Consider the following 23,322-nt stretch of genomic DNA (forward strand, 5'->3'; position numbering starts at 1 on the left):
TGTAAAAAATTTAGCGCAATCAGAGTTAAGGATATCCAGGAATTTAAGAAACCGTGAAGGGCCAGATCTCGGGAACGCGAAATAGAAGGGAACAGAGAGGGAGATCCAATCTCGGAGGGGCTCCCGCCCCTCCGCCGCCATGGAGGACATGGACCAGAGGGGGAACTCTCCTCCCATCTAGGGGGAGCTCTGGAAGAAGAAGAAGGAGGGGGGCTCTCTCCCCTTCACTTCCGGTGGCACCGGAGTGCCACCGGGGCAACGATCGGGACGGCGATCTACATCAACAATCTTACTACCGTCAACACCAACTTTCTCCCCCTCTATGCAGCGGTCTAACACCTCTTCTCCCTACTGGAGTCTTTACTTAAACATGGCGCTCAACTCCATATATTATTTCCCAATGATCTATGGTTATCCTATGATGTTTGAGTAGATCTATTTTGTCTTATGGGTTAATCGTGATCTTGGTTGGTATGATTGTATATTTTATTTATGGTGCTGTCCTACAGTGCCCTCCATTCTCGCGCAAACATGAGGGCCCCCCGCTTTAGGGTGTTGCAATATGTTCATGGTTCGCTTATGGTGGGTTGTGAGAGTGACAGAAGCTTAAACCCGAGTAGGTGGGCTATGGCGTATGGGATAAAGAGGACGTGATACTTAATGCTATGGTTGGGTTTCACGACCTTAATGATCTTTAGTAGTTGCGGATGCTTGCTAGAGTTCAATCATAAGTGCACATGATCCAAGTAGAGAAAGTATGTTAGCTCATGCCTCTCCCTCGTATAGAATTGCAAGAATGATTACCGGTACTTATTATCGATTGCCTAGGGACAAATCACTTTCTTGTTGACACAAACCCTTTTTCTAAACACCTAACTTTTATTATCTTGCAAAATACTTCTAGTTTTGTTCTTGCAAAGTAGTTCTAGCATCAGACCTACAAAATAGTTTCATACTTGCTTTCGGTAAAGCAGACGTCAAGTGTGCGTAGAGTTGTATCGGTGGTCGATAGAACTTGAGGGAATATTTGTTCTACCTTTAGCTCCTCGTTGGGTTCGACACTCTTATTTATCGAAAAAGGCTACAAATGATCCCCTATACTTGTGGGTTATCAAGACCTTTTTCTGGCGCCGTTGCCGGGGAGTTATAGCATGGGGTGAATATTCTAGTGTGTATTGTTTGCTTATCACTAAGTAGTTTTTATTTCATGTTCTAAGTTGTTCTCTATCTTTAGTTATGGATATGGAACACGAAACACCAAAAAATCAGTGGTACTTGCTACTCATGGAGATGGGGAACCTCCTTAAACCCTCGATGCTCGTTATGTAAAAGATATTATGCAATACTTTGATAATCCTGAGAAAACCCCATTCAACTTTATAATGGGAGTAACATTGGATCAAGGTGAATACTTTAGGGATCATTGCTTGACTCATAAAGGGAAATTGTTATGGCATCAAATTCATATGTTGAAATGGTATGCTTGGAATCTATGCTTGAGATATGATTATACTTGTTGCTCTAGGATGAATGCTCCACATCTTCACTTTCCATGCAAATTTAATGATAATGAAACCTTAGCTTCTTATGCTAAAGGTATATATGATTACTATGATGTGGAACGAATAGAAGAATTTGTTGCTTTTAAGGGTGCTTATGAAATTGAATCTTTGTTTGAAAAATTTGAAGATTTTGATGATTCAGTTTATAGACCTGAAAATTTTGCTATCCTTAAATATTTCTATGAGAATTATAAATACAATTATGATATTGGTGAATTTATTGAGAAAGTCTCCGCTGTCCAAGAGAGACTAATCTTTTGCAGGAGTCTATGGAAAAAGGAATTGATGAAACTGTGAGCTCATTGGATGAAAAAGATGATGAGGAGAGCGAAGAACAAAAGGAGGAAGAGCGGATTGATCACCTGTGCCCACCTTCTAATGAGAGTAACTCTTCAACTCATACATTGTTTAATTTCCCTTCGTTCTTACCAAAGGATGAATGCCATGATAATTGGTATGATCCCTTGGATTCTTTTGAAATATCCCTTTTTGATGAACTTGATGCTTGTTATGCTTGTGGCCAAGATGCCAATATGAATTATGCATATGGAGATGAACTTGCTATAGTTCCTTATGTTAAGAATGATATTGTTGCTATTTCACCCACACATGATAGTCCTATTATCTTTTTGGATTCTCCAAACTACACTATATCGGAGAAGTTTGCTCTTGTTAAGGATTATATTGATGGGTTGCGTTCTACCACTACACATGATAATTTTGATGAGTATAATATGCATGTGCTTGCTGCTCCTACTTGCAATTATTATGAGAGAGGAACTATAGCTCCACCTCTCTATGTTTCCAACACGATAAAATTGCAAGAAACTACTTATGTTGTATTGGCCTTTACTTGATGTTCATGAATTGTTCTTGTATGACATGCCGATGCATAGGAAGAGAGTTAGACTTCATAATTGCATGATATGTGTTTCTTGTGCTCATTACTAAATGCTAAATCATTGTTGATTCAAATTGGCTTTGATATACCGTGGGATCCGGGTGGATTCATTACTTGAGCACTTTATGCCTAGCTTAATGGCTTTAAAGAAAGCGCTATCAGGGAGAAAACCCGGAAGTTTTAGAGAGTCATTTATTTCTGTTGAGTGATTTTATAAAATTTCAAAACAAAAAATATAGAGGGGAACACAAAACTTTTCAAAAAGGAAAGTGAAAGTGAGGGAGACAAGCATTGTTGAAGTGGGGGAGCTCCTTGAACTTTGTTCATGCTCACGGAAACTTTGTGAATCTTTAATTATAATAGATACTTTTCAACAAAAATAATTATCCCCTTGTACAATTCCATTGTATTATAAAAATAATGTGCCAAGGTTTGCCTTTAGGATGTTTAGATTGCTTGTTGGTTTGTGCGGTGCAAAACAGAAACTTTGGCTGTAGTGCGCGATTTTACCTTTTTACTGGAATGTCAAATGGTTCTAAAACTTTTTGCACTGTCTTGCTATACAAAATTTTTATTTTTCCTAATTTTTTCAGAATTGTTTTAGTTACAGAAGTATGGTGGATGTTCAAATCTTTACAGACTGTCCCGTTTTCACAGATTGATGTTATAGCTTCATTATTTGCATATGTTTGAATTCTTGTTGAAGCCTCCTTGACTTGAGGCCATAGAATTGTGATAGAATATAGTGGGTAATGTTTGTTTATAATTATACAATAATGTTACAGCAGTACATGATGGGATTTCATTGCCACATTCACTAACCCCGCCACTAAAAGTTCAGTTAAGTTTTGTGTGGATGAAGTGTTTGAAGATCGAGGAGATCTCGATGTGAGGAGAAGGAAGAGAGGCAAGAGCTCAAGATTGGGGATGCCCAAGGCACCCCAAGTAAATATTCAAGGAGAACCAAGCATCTAAGCTTGGGATACCCCGGAAGGCATCCCATCTTTCTTCAACAAGTATCGGTATGTTTTCAGATTCGTTTCATTCATGTGATATGTGCAAATCTTGGAGCGTCTTTTGCATTTAGTTTTCACCTTTATTTTATGCACCATGCTGGTATGAGATAGTCCATGGTTGATTTATAGAATGCTCATTGCACTTCACTTATATCTTTTGAGTATGGCTTTATAGAATGCTTCATGTGCTTCACTTATATCATTTGAAGTTTGGATTGCCTGTTTCTCTTCACATAGAAAACGTTGTTTGTAGAATGCTATTTTGCTTCACATATATTTATTAGAGCATGAACTTTCATATAAAGAATTAAACTCTCATGCTTCACTTATATCTATTTAGAGAGTCAATAGGAATTGGTCATTTGCATGGTTAGTCATAAAATCCTTCATAAAACTTATGGATCACTGAATATGATGTGTTTGATTCCTTGCAACAGTTTTGCGATATAGAGATGGAATATGTGGGAGGTACTAGTAAATGGTTGTGTTTAATAAGAATATTGGTGTTAAGGTTTGTGATTCCCGAAGCATGCACGTATAGTCTCTCGTTATGCTATGATGTTGGAGAATGATTTATTATTGATTGTCTTCCTTATGAGTGGCGGTCGGGGACGAGCGATGGTCTTTTCCTACCAGTCTATCCCCCTAGGGGCATGCATAGTAGTACTTTGCTTTGAGGGGAAATAGTTTCACCACCACCATCACCGCGCCGTCATGCTGCCGGAACTCATCTACTACTTCGCCCCTCTTGGTGGATCAAGAAGGCGAGGACGTTATCGAGTTGAACATGTGCTGAACACAAAGGTGTCGTACGTTCAGTGCTTGGTTGGAACGGACTGTGAAGGTGTATGACTACATGAACCGCGTTGATAAATGCTTCCGCTTAGCAATCTACAAGGGTGTATAGATGCACTCCCCCTCTCGTAGCTATGAATCTCCATGGATAGATCTTATGTGTGCGTAGAAATTTTTTTGTTTTCCATGCAACGTTTCCCAACACCGCCAGCAGCCCGCACCCACACACCTCCCCGCACCCGCCACCTCCCATGTCGCGACCACCACCACCTCGCCGCCGAGCCACCGCAGATTCCCACCCCACCCTGACATCACCGCGAGCACGAAATTGCCCCCCGTGTGTTGGGGAACGTAGTAATTTCAAAAAATTCCTACGCACACTCAAGATCATGGTGATGCATAGCAACGAGAGGGGAGAGTGTGATCTACGTACCCTCGTAGACCGACAGCGGAAGCGTTATGACAACGTGGTTGATGTAGTCGTACGTCTTCACGGCCTGACCGATCAAGCACCGAAATTACGACACCTCCGAGTTTTAGCACACATTCAGCTCGATGACGATCCCCGGACTCCGATCCAGCAAAGTGTCGAGGAAGAGTTCCGTCAGCATGACGGCGTGGTGACGATCTTGATGTTCTACCGTCGCAGGGCTTCGCCTAAGCACTGCTACAATATTATCAAGGAGTATGGTGGAAGGGGGCACCGCACACAGCTAAGAAAACAATCACGTGGATCAACTTGTGTGTCTAGGGGTGCCCCCTACCCCCGTATATAAAGGAGAAAGGGGAGGAGGCCGGCCGGCCCTAGGGCGCGCCAAGGAGGAGGAGTCCTCCTCCTAGTAGGAGTAGGACTCCCCTCTTTCCTACTCCTACTAGGAGGGGGAAAGGAAGGGGGAGAGGGAGAAGGAAAGGCCCCCCCCTCTCCTAGTCCAATTCGGACCAGAGGGGGAGGGGGCATGCGGCCCACCCTGGCCGCCCCTCTCTCTCTCTCCACTAGGGCCCATAAGGCCCATTACTTCTCCCGGGGGGTTCTGGTAACCCTCCGGCACTCCGGTTTTCTCCAAAATCATCCGGAACACTTCCGGTGTCCGAATATAGCCGTCCAATATATTAATCTTTATGTCTCGACCATTTAGAGACTCCTCGTCATGTCCGTGATCACATCCAGGACTCCGAACTAACTTCGGTACATCAAAACTCATAAACTCATAATATAATTGTCATCAAAACCTTAAGCGTGCGGACCCTACGGGTTCGAGAACAATGTAGACATGACCGAGACATGTCTCCGGTCAATAACCAATAGCGGAACCTGGATGCTCATATTGGCTCCCACATATTCTACGAAGATCTTTATCGGTCAGACCGCATAACAACATACGGTGTTCCCTTTGTCATCGGTATGTTACTTGCCCGAGATTCGATCGTCGGTATCTTAATACCTAGTTCAATCTTGTTACCGGCAAGTCTCTTTACTCGTTCCGTAATACATCATCTCACAACTAACTCATTAGTTGCAATGCTTGCAAGGCTTATGTGATGTGCATTACCGAGAGGGCCCAGAGATACCTCTTCGACAATCGGACTGACAAATCCTAATCTCGAAATACGCCAACCCAACATGTACCTTTGGAGACACCTGTAGAGCTCCTTTATAATCACCCAGTTACGTTGTGACGTTTGGTAGCACACAAAGTGTTCCTCCGGTAAACGGGAGTTGCATAATCTCATAGTCATAGGAACATGTATAAGTCATGAAGAAAGCAATAGCAACATACTAAACGATCGGGTGCTAAGCTAATGGAATGGGTCATGTCAATCACATCATTCTCCTAATGATGTGATCCCGTTAATCAAATGACAACTCATGTCTATGGTTAGGAAACATAACCATCTTTCATCAACGAGCTAGTCAAGTAGAGGCATACTAGTGACACTCTGTTTGTCTATGTATTCACACATGTATTATGTTTCCGGTTAATACAATTCTAGCATGAATAATAAACATTTATCATGATATAAGGAAATATATAATAACTTTATTATTGCCTCTAGGGCATATTTCCTTCAGTCTCCCACTTGCACTAGAGTCAATAATCTAGTTCACATCGCCATGTGATTTAACATCAATAGTTCACATCACCATGTGATTAACACCCATAGTTCACATCGTCATGTGACCTATACCCAAAGGGTTTACTAGAGTCAGTAATCTAGTTCACATCGTTTATGTGATTAACACCCAAAGAGTACTAAGGTGTGATCATGTTTTGCTTGTGAGATAATTTTAGTCAACGGGTCTGTCACATACAGATCCATAAGTATTTTGCAAATTCTATGTCTACAATGTTCTGCACGGAGCTACTCTAGCTAATTGCTCCCACTTTCAATGTGTATCTAGATCGAGACTTCATCCAGATCTGTGTCAAAACTTGCATCGACGTAACCTTTTACGACGAACCTTTTGTCACCTCCATAATTGAGAAATATTTCCTTATTCCACTAAGGATAATTTTGACCGCTGTCCAGTGATCTACTCTTAGATCACTATTGTACTCCCTTGCTTAACATACTGTAGGGTATACAATAGATCTGGTACACAGCATGGCATACTTTATAGAACCTATGGCTGAGGCATAGGGAATGACTTTCATTCTCTTTCAATCTTCTGCCGTGGTCGGGCTTTGAGTCTTACTCAATTTCACACCTTGTAACACAGCCAAGAACTCTTTCTTTGACTGTTCCATTTTTGAACTACTTCAAAATATTGTCAAGGTATGTACTCATTGAAAAAACTTATCAAGCGTCTTGATCTATCTCTATAGATCTTGATGCTTAATATGTAAGCAGCTTCACCGAGGTCTTTCTTTGAAAAACTCCTTTCAAATATTCCTTTATGCTTTGCAGAATAATTCTACATTATCTCCGATCAACAATATGCCATTCACATATACTTATCAGAAATGTTGTAGTGCTCCCACTCACTTTCTTGTAAATACAGGCTTCACTGCAAGTCTGTATAAAACTATATGCTTTGATCAACTTATCAAAGCGTATATTCCAACTCCGAGATGCTTGCACCAGTCCATAGATGGATCGCTGGAGCTTGCATATTTTGTTAGTACCTTTAGGATTGACAAAACCTTCTGGCTGTATCATATACAACTCTTCTTTAATAAATCCATTAAGGAATGCAGTTTTGTTTATCCATTTGCCGGATTTCATAAAATGCGGCAATTGCTAACATGATTCGGACAGACTTAAGCATAGATACGAGTGAGAAACTCTCATCGTAGTCAACACCTTGAACTTGTCAAAACCTTTTTGCGACAATTCTAGCTTTGTAGATAGTAACACTACTATCAGCGTCCGTCTTCCTCTTGAAGAGCCATTTAATCTCAATGGCTCGCCGATCATTGGGCAAGTCAATCAAAGTCCATACTTTGTTCTCATACATGGATCTCATCTCAGATTTCATGGCCTCAATCCATTTCGCGGAATTTGGGCTCATCATCGCTTCCTCATAGTTCGTAGGCTCTTCATGGTCAAGTAACATGACCTCCAGAACTGGATTACCATACCACTCTAGTGCGGATCTCATTCTGGTTTACCTACGAGGTTCGGTAGTAACTTGATCTGAAGTTACATGATCATCATCATTAGCTTCCTCACTAATTGGTCTAGTAGTCACAGGAACAGATTTCTGTGGTGAACTACTTTCCAATAAGGGAGCACGTACAGTTACCTCATCAAGTTCTACTTTCCTCCCACTCACTTCTTTCAAGAGAAACCCCTTCTCTAGAAAGGATCCATTCTCAACAATGAATAACTTGCCTTCGGATCTGTGATAGAAGGTGTACCCAACAGTCTCCTTTGAGTATCCTATGAAGACATATTTCTCCGATTTGGGTTTGAGCATATCAGGATGAAACTTCTTCATATAAGCATCACAACCCAAAACTTTAAGAAACGACAACTTTGGTTTCTTGCCAAACCATAGTTCAGATTGTGTCGTCTCAACGGACTTAGATGGTGACTTAGATGGTGCCCTTTTAAACGTGTATGCAACTGTCTTTAATGCATAACCCCAAAATGATGTTGGTAAATCTGTAAGAAACATCATAGATTGCACTATATCCAATAAAGTACGATTATGACGTTCGGACACACCATTATGCTGTGGTGTTCCAGGTGGCACGAATTTGTGAAACTATTCCACATAGTTTTAATTGAAGACCAAACTCGTAACTCAAATATTTGTCTCTGCGATCAGATCGTAGAAATTTTCATTTTTCTTACGATGATTCTCCACTTCACTCTGAAATTCTTTGAACTTTTCAAATGTTTCAGACTTGTGTTTCATCAAGTAGATATACTCATATCTGCTCAAATCATATGTGAAGGTCAGAAAATAACGATACTCGCCACGTGCTTCAACACTCATCGGATCACATACATCGGTATGTATTATTTCCAATAAGTCCGTTGCTCGCTCCATAGTTCCGGAGAACGGAGTCTTTAGTCATCTTGCCCATAAGGCATGGTTCGCAAGCACCAAGTGATTCCAAAATCCCATCAGCATGGAGTTTCTTCATGCGCTTTACACCAATATGACCTAAACGACAGTGCCATAAATAAGTTGCACTATCATTATTAACTTCGCATCTTTTGGTTTCAATATTATGAATATGTGTATCACTACGATCGAGATCCAATGAACTATTTTCATTGGGTGTGTAACCATATAAGGTTTTATTCATGTAAACAGAACAACAATTTATTCTCTTACTTAAATGAATAACCGTATTACAATAAACATGATCAAATCATATTCATGCTCAACGCAAACACCAAATAACACTTATTTAGGTTCAACATTAATCCCGAAAGTATAGGGAGTGTGCGATGATGATCATATCAATCTTGGAACCACTTCCAACACACATCGTCACTTCACCCTTAACTAGTCTCTGTTTATTCTGCAACTCCCGTTTCGAGTTACTAATCTTAGCAACTGAACTAGTATCAAATACTGAGGGGTTGCTATAAACACTAGTAAAGTACACATCAATAACATGTATATCAAATATACTTATGTTCACTTTGCCATCCTTCTTATCCGCCAATCACTTGGGGTAGTTCCGCTTCAAGTGACCAGTCCCTTTGCAGTAGAAGCACTTAGTCTCAGGCTTAGGACCAGACTTGGGCTTCTTCACTTGAGCAGCAACTTGCTTGCTGTTCTTCTTGAAGTTCCCCTTCTTCCCTCTGCCCTTTTCTTGAAACTAGTGGTCTTGTCTACCATCAACACTTGATGTTTTTCTCGATTTCTACCTTCGTTAATTTCAGCATTACGAAGAGCTTGGGAATCATTTCCGTTATCCCTTGCATATCATAGTTCATCACGAAGTTCTACTAACTTGGTGATGGTGACTAGAGAATTCTGTCAATCACTATTTTATCTGGAAGATTAACTCCCACTTGATTCAAGCAATTGTAGTACCCAGACAATCTGAGCACATGCTCACTAGTTGAGCGATTCTCCTCCATCTTTTAGCTGTAGAACTTGTTGGAGACTTCATATCTCTCAACTCGGGTATTTGCTTGAAATATTAACTTCAACTCCTGGAACATCTCATATGGTCCATGACGTTCAAAACGTCTTTGAAGTCCCGATTCTAAGCCATTAAGCATGGTGCACTAAACTATCAAGTAGTCATCATATTGAGCTAGCCAAACGTTCATAACGTCTACATCTGCTCCTGCAATAGGTCTGTCACCTAGCGGTGCATCAAGGACATAATTCTTCTGTGCAGCAATGAGGATAAACCTCAGATCACGGATCCAATCCGCATCATTGCTACTAACATCTTTCAACACAATTTTCTCTAGGAACATATCAAAAATAAACATATGAAAGCAACAACGCGAGCTATTGATCTACAACATAGATATGCTAATACTACCAGGACCAAGTTCATGATAAATTAAAGTTCAATTAATCATATTACTTAAGAACTCCCACTTAGATAGACATCCCTCTAATCCTCTAAGTGATCACGTGATCCAAATCAACTAAACCATGTCCGATCATCACGTGAGATGGAGTAGTTTCAATGGTGAACATCACTATGTTGATCATATCTACTATATGATTCACGATCGACCTTTCGGTCTCCGTGTTCCGAGGCCATATCTGTATATGCTTGGCTCATCAAGTATAACCTGAGTATTCCGCGTGTGCAACTCTTTTGCACCCGTTGTATTTGAACGTAGAGCCTATCACACCCGATCATCACGTGGTGTCTCAGCACGAAGAACTTTCGCAACGGTGCATACTCAGGGAGAACACTTCTTGATAATTAGCGAGAGATCATCTTAAAATGCTACCGTCAATCAAAGCAAGATAAGATGCATAAAAGATAAACATCAAAATATGTGACATGATATGGCCATCATCATCTTGTGCCTTTGATCTCCATCTCCAAAGTATCGTCATGATTTCCATCGTCACCAGCATGACACCATGATCTCCATCATCTTGATCTATATCAATGTGTCGTCACATGGTCGTCTCGCCAACTACTGCTCTTGCAACTATTGCTATCGCATAGCGATAAAGTAAAGCAATTATTTGGCGCTTGCATCTTATGCAATAGAGAGACAACCATAAGGCTTTTGCCAGTTGCCGATAACTTCAACAAAACATGATTATCTCATACAACAACTTATATCTCATCATGTCTTGACCATATCACATCACAACATGCCCTGCAAAAACAAGTTAGACGTCCTCTACTTTGTTGTTGCAAGTTTTACGTGGCTACTACGGGCTTAGCAAGAACCGTTCTTACCTATGCATCAAAACCACAACGATAGTTTGTCAAGTTGGTGCTGTTTTAACCTTCGCAAGGACCGGGCGTAGCCACACTTGGTTCAACTAAAGTTGGAGAAACTGACACCCGCCAGCCACCTGTGTGAAAAGCACGTCGGTAGAACCAGTCTCGCGTAAGCGTACGCGTAATGTCGGTCTGGGCCGCTTCATCCAACAATACCGCCGAACCAAAGTATGACATGCTGGTAAGCAGTATGACTTATATCGCCCACAACTTACTTGTGTTCTACTCGTGCACAACATCAACGCATAAAACCTAGGCTCGGATGCCACTGTTGGGGAACGTAGTAATTTCAAAAAAATTCCTACGCACACTCAAGATCATGGTGATGCATAGCAACGAGAGGGGAGAGTGTGATCTACGTACCCTCGTAGACCGACAGCGGAAGCGTTATGACAACGTGGTTGATGTAGTCGTACGTCTTCACGGCCTAACCGATCAAGCACCGAAACTACGGCACCTCCGAGTTTTAGCACACGTTCAGCTCGATGACGATCCCCGGACTCCGATCCAGCAAAGTGTCAGGGAAGAGTTCCGTCAGCACGACGGCATGGTGATGATCTTGATGTTCTACCGTCGCAGGGCTTCGTCTAAGCACCGCTACAATATTGTCGAGGAGTATGGTGGAAGGGGGCACCACACACGGCTAAGAAAACGATCACGTGGATCAACTTGTGTGTCTAGGGGTGCCCCTGCCCCGTATATAAAGGAGCAAGGGGAGGAGGCCGGCCGGCCCTAGGGCGCGCCAAGGAGGAGGAGTCCTCCTCCTAGTAGGAGTAGGACTCCCCTCTTTCCTACTCCTACTAGGAGGGAGAAAGGAAGGGGGAGAGGGAGAAGGAAAGGGGGGCGCCGCCCCCTCTCCTAATCCAATTCGGACCAGAGGGGGAGGGGGCATGTGGCCCACCCTGGCTGCCCCTCTCTCTCTCCACTAGGGCCCATAAGGCCCATTACTTCTCCCGGGGGGGTTCCGGTAACCCTCCGGCACTCCGGTTTTCTCCGAAATCATCCGGAACACTTCCGGTGTCCGAATATAGCCGTCCAATATATCAATCTTTATGTCTCGACCATTTCGAGACTCCTCGTCATGTCCGTGATCACATCCGGGACTCCGAACTAACTTCGGTACATCAAAACTCATAAACTCATAATATAACTGTCATCGAAACCTTAAGCGTGCGGACCCTACGGGTTCGAGAACAATGTAGACATGACCGAGACATGTCTCCGGTCAATAACCAATAGCGGAACCTAGATGCTCATATTGGCTCCCACATATTCTACGAAGATCTTTATCGGTCAGACCGCATAACAACATACGGTGTTCCCTTTGTCATCAGTATGTTACTTGCCCGAGATTCGATCGTCGTTATCTTAATAACTAGTTCAATCTCGTTACCGGGAAGTCTCTTTACTCGTTCCGTAATACATCATCTCACAACTAACTCATTAGTTGCAATGCTTGCAAGGCTTATGTGATGTGCATTACTAAGAGGGCCCAGAGATACCTCTCCGATAATCGGAGTGACAAATCCTAATCTCGAAATACGCCAACCCAACATGTACCTTTGGAGACACCTGTAGAGCTCCTTTATAATCACCCAGTTACATTGTGATGTTTGGTAGCACACAATGTGTTCCTCTGGTAAACGGGAGTTGCATAATCTCATAGTCATAGGAACATGTATAAGTCATGAAGAAAGCAATAGCAACATACTAAACGACCGGTGCTGAGCTAATGGAATGGGTCATGTCAATCACATCATTCTCCTAATGATGTGATCCCATTAATCAAATGACAACTCATGTCTATGGTTAGGAAACATAACCATCTTTGATCAACGAGCTAGTCAAGTAGAGGCATACTAGTGACACTCTGTTTGTCTATGTATTCACACATGTATTATGTTTCCGGTTAATACAATTCTAGCATGAATAATAAACATTTATCATGATACATGGAAATATATAATAACTTTATTATTGCCTCTAGGGAATATTTCCTTCACCGCGGCCCCGGCCAACTCCTTCGTCCGACGGTACCATGCTCGTCGGACACCACCAAGCCAGGTACCTGGTCCATGGGAGGCGCGAGTCTCTTCAGCGGCCAGCTTCTACGACAATGCCTGCAAGCTGCTCAACAGTTTGCCCCCAAGGTACAAATGGACTCCGCCGATGAGTTCTTTTTCCACAATTATCTCTGCGACTCCGACGATTCCTCATCCAATGATGAAGAGATGGTGGCTACTGTGTTGGTCCATGAACACCTTAATAGGCAGCGGCCGTTGTTCCGAGGCTTGATCCCGGGGTACACCTTGGCGTTGAATCGCAACCGAGAGAATGCATTTCCTTCTTTGGAAGGACTACTTTGAGACAACCATCCGACTGTTCAAACATCACCAATTCCCGCGGAGTTTCTATATGTCTAGGCATGTTTTCAACCGTATTCGAGAGGGGTGGTCAGAATTTCGAGTGCAAGGAGGATGCCCTTGGAAAGATTGGCTTCTCATCTTATAAGAAATGCACTGCAGTTATCTAGATGCATGCGTAAGGAGTGCCCAATGATCTCATTGATGAGTACATCCGTATGAGCAATTTTTATCACGATTGGGCTTCCCTGCGGCCGAAGGACACCTCCAACCGACCTTCAGGGTTGCCAAAAGTCTGCCAGGGGCGCCCTGGGTAGGGGCGTGCCCCTAGGGCTTGTGGGTCCCTTGGGCATTGTCTCGCGTTGATTCCACTTCCCAAAAATCACATATATTCCAAAAAAATCTCCGTAAATTTTTATCGCGTTTGGACTTTGTTTGATATGGATTTTCTGTGAAATAAAAAAACATGCAACAATCAGGAACTGACACTAGGCATAGGATCAATATGTTAGTCCCAAAAATAATATAAAAAGTTGCGAAAAGTATATGAAAGTTGTAGAATATTGACATGAAACAACCAAAAATTATAGATACGACGGAGACGTATCAGCATGTCCAAGCTTAATTCCTGCTCGTCCTCGAGTAGATAAATGATAAAAAAGATAATTTTTGATGTGGAATTACTACCTAGCATAATCTAGATCATATAATCTAACCATGACATGAATATTAAGACACATGTGATTCAAGGAAATAGCCTACCAATTTGACATCGAAAGAGTAATGCAAGACATGCATGTAATTCCTCATTGCCTTTCATAATAATAGAGGTAAAGGAAGCAACCTATATACACTTAATTGTGGTAAGCATGACACACTCAATCTTCCCTGCATAAAGTATAAGTCATGAGCACCTTGGTGACAAACTAGGCAATTGGATCATTGATGTCACTTGATGCTACGTTGGTATTTCCTCAAAGATGAATGGATGATGCAGCACATCGGCGGTAGGTATTTCCTCAGATGTGAAACCAAGGTTATCGAACCAGTAGGAGAACCAAGCAACACAACGTAAACAGCACCTGCACACAAATAACAAATACTCACAACCCGACGTGTAAAAGGTGTTGTCAATCCCTTTCGGGTAGCGGCACCAGAAATTGGCAAACGGACATGAGAGAGTTGTAAATATTGATAGATCGAACGCCAAATAAAATAAATTGCAGTAAGGTATTTTTGTATTTTTGGTTTAGTAGATCTGAAAATAAAAGGCAAATAAAATAGATCACGAAGGAAATAATACGAGAAAGAGACCCGGGGGCCGTAGGTTTCACTGGTGGTTTCTCTCGAGAAAAATAGCAAACGGTGGGTAAACAAATTATTGTTGGGCAATTGATAGAACTTCAAATAGTCATGATGATATCCCAGCAATGATCATTATATAGGCATCACGTCCAAGATTAGTAGACCGGCTTCTGCCTGCATCTACTACTATTACTCCACACATCGACCGCTATCCAGCATGCATCAAGTGTATTAAGTTCATGGAGAAACAGAGTAATGCAATAAGAATGATGACATGATGTAGACAAGATCTATCTATGTAGATATAGACCCCGTCGTTTTATCCTTAGTAGCAATGATACATACGTGTCGGTACCCCTTCTATCACTGGGATCACGCACCGTAAGATCGAACCCACTACAAAGCGCCTCTTCCTATTGCAAGATAAATAGATCAAGTTGGCCAAACAAAACCCAAATATCATAGAAGAAATACGAGGCTATAAGCAATCATACATATAATAGATCAAAGAAACTCAAATAACTTTCATGGATATAAAAAGATAGATCTGATCATAAACTCAAAGTTCATCCAATCCCAACAAACACACCGCAAAAAGAGTTACATCATATGGATCTCCAAGAGACCATTGTATTGAGAATCAAACGAGAGAGAGGAAGCCATCTAGCTACTAACTACAGACCTGAAGGTCTATAAAGAACTACTCACACATCATCGAAGAGGCACCAATGGAATTGGTGAACTCCTCTGTGATGGTGTCTAGATTGGATCTGGTGGTTCTGGACTCTACGGAGGCTGGGATTGATTTTCTTCGACTCCCCTAGGGTTTCTGGAATATTGGGGTATTTATAGAGTAAAGAGGCGGTCCGGGGGGACCCGAGGTGGGCACAACCCACCAGGGCGCGCCTGGCCTCCTAGCGCGCCCTGGTGGGTTGTGCTCTCCTCGGAGCACCTCCTAGGCACAGCCTTGGCCCATTAGGTGTCTTCTGGTCCATAAAAAATCTCCGTAAAGTTTTGTTGCATTTGGACTCCGTTTGGTATTGATTTTCTGCAATGTAGAAAACATGCAAAAAATAGCAACTGGCACTTGGTACTATGTCAATAGGTTAGTACCAAAAAATGATATAAAATGACTATAAAATGATTATAAAACATCCAATATTGATAATATAACAGCATGGAACAATCAAAAATTGTAGATAAGTTGGAGACATATCAGCATCCCCGAAGCTTAACTCCTACTCGTCCTCAAGTAGGTAAGTGATAAAAACAGAATTTTTGATGTGGAATGCTACCTATTATGTCATATCATATTCTTTTGTTTATAGCATGGACATTTGTACTTTTACATTGTTCAAAGGAATAGTCTAGTTTTGACATGATAACTTAAATACTCAAGCATATCAACAAGCTACCACGTCTTTCAAAATATCAACGCTAAAAAAAGCTATCCCTAGCCCATCATGCTCAATCATTGATCCATTCATGAAACACACTCGCATATTAACTACACCCAATAATCAAGTACGATCATAGTGAATCCTAGTTGGTGCTTTATAAGAGAAGATGGACACTCAAATTCAAAATAAAAATTGCATAAAGTAAAAGAAAGGCCCTTCGTAGAGGGAAGTAGGGATTTGTAGAGGTGCCATAGCTCAAAGCGAAAAACTTAGAGATAAAAACATTTTGGGAGGTGTGTCCTTCCCACCAACAAAAACGACTTAGAGTTCCCAACGCATTCCATTCTAGATATATCATAGGTGGTTCCCAAACAGAAATTAAAGTTTATTCCTTTTTCAACCAAACTTTCACTTTCCATGGCTAGCCGTATCCACGGTTGCCCTCCATACCAACACTTTCCAAGGAATTCTCTTTATTATTTGACAACATAAATTAAATTCATTTTTCATTTCGGGACTAGGCATCCCTAATACCTTTGCCTTACTCTCGTGCAATGACAAGTGAATAAACACTCACCGTGAGAATAACACATCTAGCATGGAAAATATTAGCCACCCCTCACCGCTCCGCGAGCGAAACGAACACACAAAAGAGAAGTTTATTTTGAAAATTAGATATGGCACATACAAATTTGCTTAGAACGGCAAAAGAATACCGCATATAGGTAGATATAGTGGACTCATGTGGCAAAACTGCTTTAAAGGTTTTTGGATGCACAAGTAGTTATCATACTTGGTGCAAAATGAAGGCTAGCAAAAGATTGAGAAGCGACCAACCAAGAAACGAATAATCTCATAATCGAGCATTAAGCATAATTAACACCGAGTAATGCACCACAAGTAGAATATAATTTCATTGCATAATTATTAACTTTCATGCTTGCATAGGGAATCACAAACCTTAACACCAATATTCTTACTAAAGCATAATTACTCATCAACATAACTCACATATCACATCCTCATATCTCAAAACTATTACTAAGAATCAAATTTATTTTGTCCAATGATCTTCATGAAAGTTTTCATTATATCCTTCTTGGATATCTATCACTTTGGGACTAATTTTCATATGTTGCTTTTGATAAGCTCAAACATATATAAGTGAAGATCATGAACATATTTTTTTTTCTTTCTCTCAAATTAATTTAAGTGAAGCAAGAGAGAATTTCTTGAAAATTTTACTAACTCTCAAATAAATCTAAGTGAAGCAAGAGAGCATTTCTTCTAAATACTAAAGCGCACCGTGCTCAAAAAGATATAAGTGAAGCACTAGAGCGAGTCCATACCTCATAAAAATTTAAGTGAAGCATAGAGAGCAATTCTAACAAGTCATGGCATAATTTTGGCTCTCTCAAATAGGTGTGTCTAGCAAGGAATCAAGACTTAAAACACAAAAATAAAACAAGAAAAGACTCATATCATACAAGACGCTCCAAGCAAAACACATAGTATGTGACGAATAAAAATGTAGCTTCGAGTAAAATACTGATGGTCGTTAGAATAAAGAGGGGATGCCACTCGGGGGCATCCCCAAGTTTAGTTGCTTGCTCTCTTTTGGATAATAGCTTGGGATGCCAGGGCATCCCCAAGCTTAGGTTCTTTTTACTCCTTATTCCTTCATCCATCGTAAGATAACCCAAAACTTGAAAACCTCAATCACACAAAACTCAACAAAAGCTTTCGTGAGATCCGTTAGTATAAGAAAACAAATCACTACTATAAGTACTGTAGTAAACCAATTCATATTTTGTTCTTGCATTATATCTACTGTATTTCAACTTTTCTATGGCAAAAACTCATCAAAGAAAACCATAGAGCCATCAAAATAAGCACACAACACAAAGAAAACAGAATCTATCAAAAACAGAGGAGTCTGTAGCAACCTGGGTGTTTCGAATACTTCTATAACTCCAAAAACTCTGAAAAATTAGGATGACATGATCAATTTGTATATTGATCTACTGCAAAATGAATAGGTATTTTTTCGCTCTCTGGTTAAAAATTAGAATTATTTTCGCCAGCGCAAAAGTTTCTATTTTTCAGCAAGATCAAACAACTATCACCCAAGAAGATCCTAAAGGCTTTACTTGGCACAAACACTAATTAAAACATAAAACACACAATCATAACAGTATAATAATTGTGCTAACACTCACAAACAGGAAGCAAAAAGCAAAAATAAATTTTATTCATTGGGTTGCCTCCCAACAAGCGCTATAGTTTCATGCCCTTAGCTAGGCATAAAGCATGGATCTACGTTTTGTCATCTCTCTTCTTAATTCCCTTAGAGGTATTTTCATCATGGGGCTTTGCAAAAACAACATAAAACATATTGTCCATAGAAACCTTAGCATTATTAAGTTGCCCATTGTCATAACCCCGTTCATTTCCGGCAACAATCCAAGAATAATGTTGTTCAACATTATTAAAAACTTGTTCAATTACATCTAGGATTGGGACTTCCTTTTTAAGATTCTCATCAAAGATCTTATTGTCCCCAAGCAAATGTCTTAACGCATAATCACCATTGTAGAGAATTTCATCTATTACAGGCTTTTCACGATCCATACCATAAAAATCAAAGATTTCCCTAGCTTCTCGTATTATGTAGTCAAATTCATTCATAAGAACGAGAGTGGCTAACTTTTTAGCTTTTGGATTCTTTATAACGGGAAGCTCAAAAAACAATCTCTGTAATGTAGAATCAGATAAATTTTCTTTCAAGTTTCAGAACTAGCGCTGAAATAGCATCCGCATAAGATCTAGTAGACCTAAGTATAGGAGCATCATCAAGACTTAAATTTCCAACACAATTGAAAAATTCTTGGATGCGTTCTTTTCCCATAACATTCCCTTGCCCCAAGATAAAAGTTTTATCATCCAGATTGCATGTACGTCCAATCTTGGGAGTTAGGCCATCATCTGTTGGTGCCATACCGAAATCACTCATGATGGCAAACAAAGGATAAATCTGATGAGGAAACGGCGAACAAAAAATATGGGCGACTAAAATGGCAAATTTTTTGAAGTGGGGGAGAAGAAAACGAGAGGCAAATGGCAAATAATGTAAATTGCGAGGAGATGAGATTTGTGATTAGGAACCTAGTATATGTTGTAGATCCTCCCCGGCAATGGCGCCAGAAATTGGCACGTGGCCGGGAGATTATCTTGACTTGATCCTCCCCGGCAACGGCGCCAGAAATTCCATTTGATGTCGCTTGAAGTTACGTCGGTATTTCCCCAAAGAGGAATGGATGATGCAGCACAACGATGGTAGGTATTTCCCTCAGATGTGAAACCAAGGCTATCGAACCAGTAGGAGAACCAAGCAACACAACGTAAACAACACCTGCACACAAATAACAAATACTCGCAACCCGACGTGTAAAAGGGGTTGTCAATCCCTTTCGGGTATCGGCGCCAGAAATTGGCAAACGGACGTGAGAGAGTTGTAAATATTGATAGATCAAACGCCAAATAAATAAATTGCAGCATGGTATTTTTGTATTTTTGGTGTAGTAGATCTGAAAATAAAAGGCAAATAAAATATATCACGAAGGCAAATAATATGAGAAAGAGACCCGGGGGTCGTAGGTTTCACTAGTGGCTTCTCTCGAGAAAAATAGCAAACGGTGGGTAAACAAATTACTGTTGGGTAATTGATAGAACTTCAAATACTCATGATGATATCCAGGCAATGATCATTATATAGGCATCACATCCAAGATTAGTAGACCGACTTCTGCCTGCATCTACTACTATTACTCCACACATCAACCGCTATCCAGCATGCATCTAGTGTATTAAGTTCATGGAGAAACTGAGTAATGCAATAAGAATGATGACATGATGTAGACAAGATCTATCTATGTAGATATAGACCCCATCGTTTTATCCTTAGTAGCAACGATACATACATGTCGGTTCCCCTTCTGTCACTGGGATCAAGTACCGTAAGATCGAACCCACTACAAAGCACGTCTTCCCATTGCAAGATAAATAGATCAAGTTGGCCACACAAAACACAAATATCAAATAAGAAATATGAGGCTATAAACAATCATGCATATAAGAGATCAAAGAAACTCAAATAACTTTCATGGATAAAAAAGATAGATCTGATCGTAAACTCAAAGTTCATCCGATCCCAACAAACACACCGCAAAAAGAGTTGCATCATATGGATCTCCAAGGGAACATTGTATTGAGAATCAAACGAGAGAGAGGAAGCCATATAGCTACTAACTACGGACCCGAAGGTCTACAAAGAACTACTCACGCATCATCGGAGAGGCACCAATGGAAGTGGTGAACCCCTCTGTGATGGTGTCAAGATTGGATCTAGTGGTTCTGGACTCTGTGGTGGCTGGAATTAATTTTCGTCGACTCCCCTAGGGTTTCTGGAATATTGGGGGTATTTATAGAGCAAAGAGGTGGTCCGGGGGGCACCCGAGGTGGGCACAGCCCACGAGGGCATGCCTGGGCCTCCTAGCATGCCTTGGTGGGTTGTGCTCTCCTCGGAGCACCCCCCCCCAGGCGCAGCCTTAGCCCATTAGGTGTCTTCTGGTCCATAAAAAATCTACGTAAAGTTTCGTTGCATTTGGACTTCGTTTGGTATTGATTTTCCACGATGTAAAAAACATGCAAAAAACATCAACTGGCACTTGGCACTATGTCAGTAGGTTAGTACCAAAAAAATGATATAAAATGATTATAAAACATCCAAGATTGATAATACAACAGCATGGAACAATCAAAAATTATAGATACGTTGGAGACGTATCAATCATACTTCTAACACGCTTCAGTATTTTCAACTTCACTCAATACATGAGCGTGAACCATGGATATACCACTATGGGTGGAATAGAATGCGGTGATAGGGATCAATAGGAGTAGGAAGAAAGTCTCGCATCAACTAAGCGGATCAACGGGCTATGGAGATGCCCATCAATCAATATCAATGCGAGGAGCAGGGATTGCCATGCAACAGATGCACTAAGAGCTATAAGTGTATGAAAGCTCAAATTGAGAACTAAGTGGGTGTGCATCCAACTTGCTTGCTCATGAAGACCTCGGGCATTTGAGGAAGCCCATCATCAGAATATACAAGCCAAGTTCTATAATGAAAAATTCTCACTAGTATATGAAAGTGGCAACATAGGAGACTCTCTCTATATGAAAAACATGGTGCTACTCTGAAGCACAAGTGTGGTAAAGGATAGTAGCGTTTCCCATTCTCTCTTTCTCTCTCATTTTTTGGGGTTCTTTGGCCTCTCTTTTTTATTTTGGGCTCTTTGGCCTCTTTTGTTTTATTTTGAAGTCTAGAGTCTCATCCCGACTTATGAGGGAATCATAGTCTCCATCTTCCTTTCCTCACATGGGACAATGCTTTAATAATGATGATCATCACACTTGTATTTACTTACAAATTGATATTACAACTTGATAAAACTAATACATGATGACTATATGAATGCCTCTGGCGGTGTACCAGGATGTGCATGATCTAGCATAGCAAAGAAATCAAAAAAATGGACAAGCCATGCAAATATCATGCTGGCTATCTTACGATCATGCAAAGCAATATGATAATGAACGCTCAAGTCATGTATATGATGATGGAAGTTGCATGGAAATATATCTCGGAATGGCTATGGAAATGCCACGATAGGTAGGTATGGTGGCTGTTTTGAGGAAGGTATAAGGAGGTTTTATGCATCGGCGAAAGTTGCGCGGTACTAGAGAGGCTAGCAATGGTGGAAGGGTGAGGGTGCATATAATCCATGGACTCAACATTATTCATAAAGAACTCATATACTTATTGTGAAAATTTTATTAGCCCTCGAAGCAAAGTACTACTCACATGCCCCTAGGGGGAAGGTTGGTAGGAGTTAACCATCGCGCAACCCCGATTCAAAAAGCATAGAAGCATTTCAATCAAGGATAAATTATGCTCCGACCTCACTCTAATGTCAGCGGCCACCACTTATATGTGTGAGGATTTACTTGCGTAAAGACTTACTTCCCTTAACACCATTATGAATACTCAACTTTAATTCTTTTACTAGCATGCACACATATTATCACCTCAATATCACAAAACTATTGCAAGGAATCAAATATATCATATTCAGTGATCTCAAAGTTTTATGTAGGATTTAATGACTAACCATGTGAATGACCAATTCCTGTCAACTCTCTAAATAGATATAAGTGAAGCATGAGAGTTTAATTCTATCTACAAAAGATATGTCCATGCCCTAACAAATATAAGTGAAGCAAAAGGGCATTCTACAAATGGCGGTTTTCTATGTGTAGAGAAACAGGCAACCCAAACTTCAAATGATATAAGTGAAGCACATGAAGCATTCTATAAAGCCATACTCAAAAGATATAAGTGAAGCGCAAAGAGCATTGCATATATCAACCAAGGACTATCTCATACCAGCATGGTGCATTATTAAAATAAAAACAAAAGACGCTCCAAGAATTTGCGCATATCATGTGATGAAAAAAATATAGCTCCATGTAAAATTACCGATGGTCGTGAGAAGAAAGAGGGAATGCCTTCCTTGGCATCCCCAAGCTTATTTGCTTGGGAGTCCTTCAATATTACCTTGGGGGTGCCTTGAGCATCCCCAAGCTTGGGCTCTTGCCACTCCTTATTCCTTCATCCATCGTGATCTCAATCAAAACTTGATAACTTCAATCACACAAAACTTAACAAAACCCTTGTGAGATCCATTGGTATAATAAAACAAATCACTACTTTAAGTACTATTGCAAACCTATTCATATTTTAGTTTTGCATTATAACTACTGTACTCTAACTTCACCATGGCTTATATCACCGATAAAATCCATAGATTCATCAAAGCATGGAAAACACTGCATCAAAAACATAATCTGTCAAAAACAGAATAGTCTGTAGCAATCTGAATATTTACCATACTTCTGTAACTCCAAAAATTCTGAACAATTAGGACAAAATAAAAAATGCATATCAGTACCGTGTAAA

The sequence above is a fragment of the Triticum aestivum genome, chromosome 2A (genome assembly GCF_018294505.1).
Source record: "Triticum aestivum cultivar Chinese Spring chromosome 2A, IWGSC CS RefSeq v2.1, whole genome shotgun sequence".
NCBI classification, from domain to species: Eukaryota; Viridiplantae; Streptophyta; class Magnoliopsida; order Poales; family Poaceae; genus Triticum; species Triticum aestivum.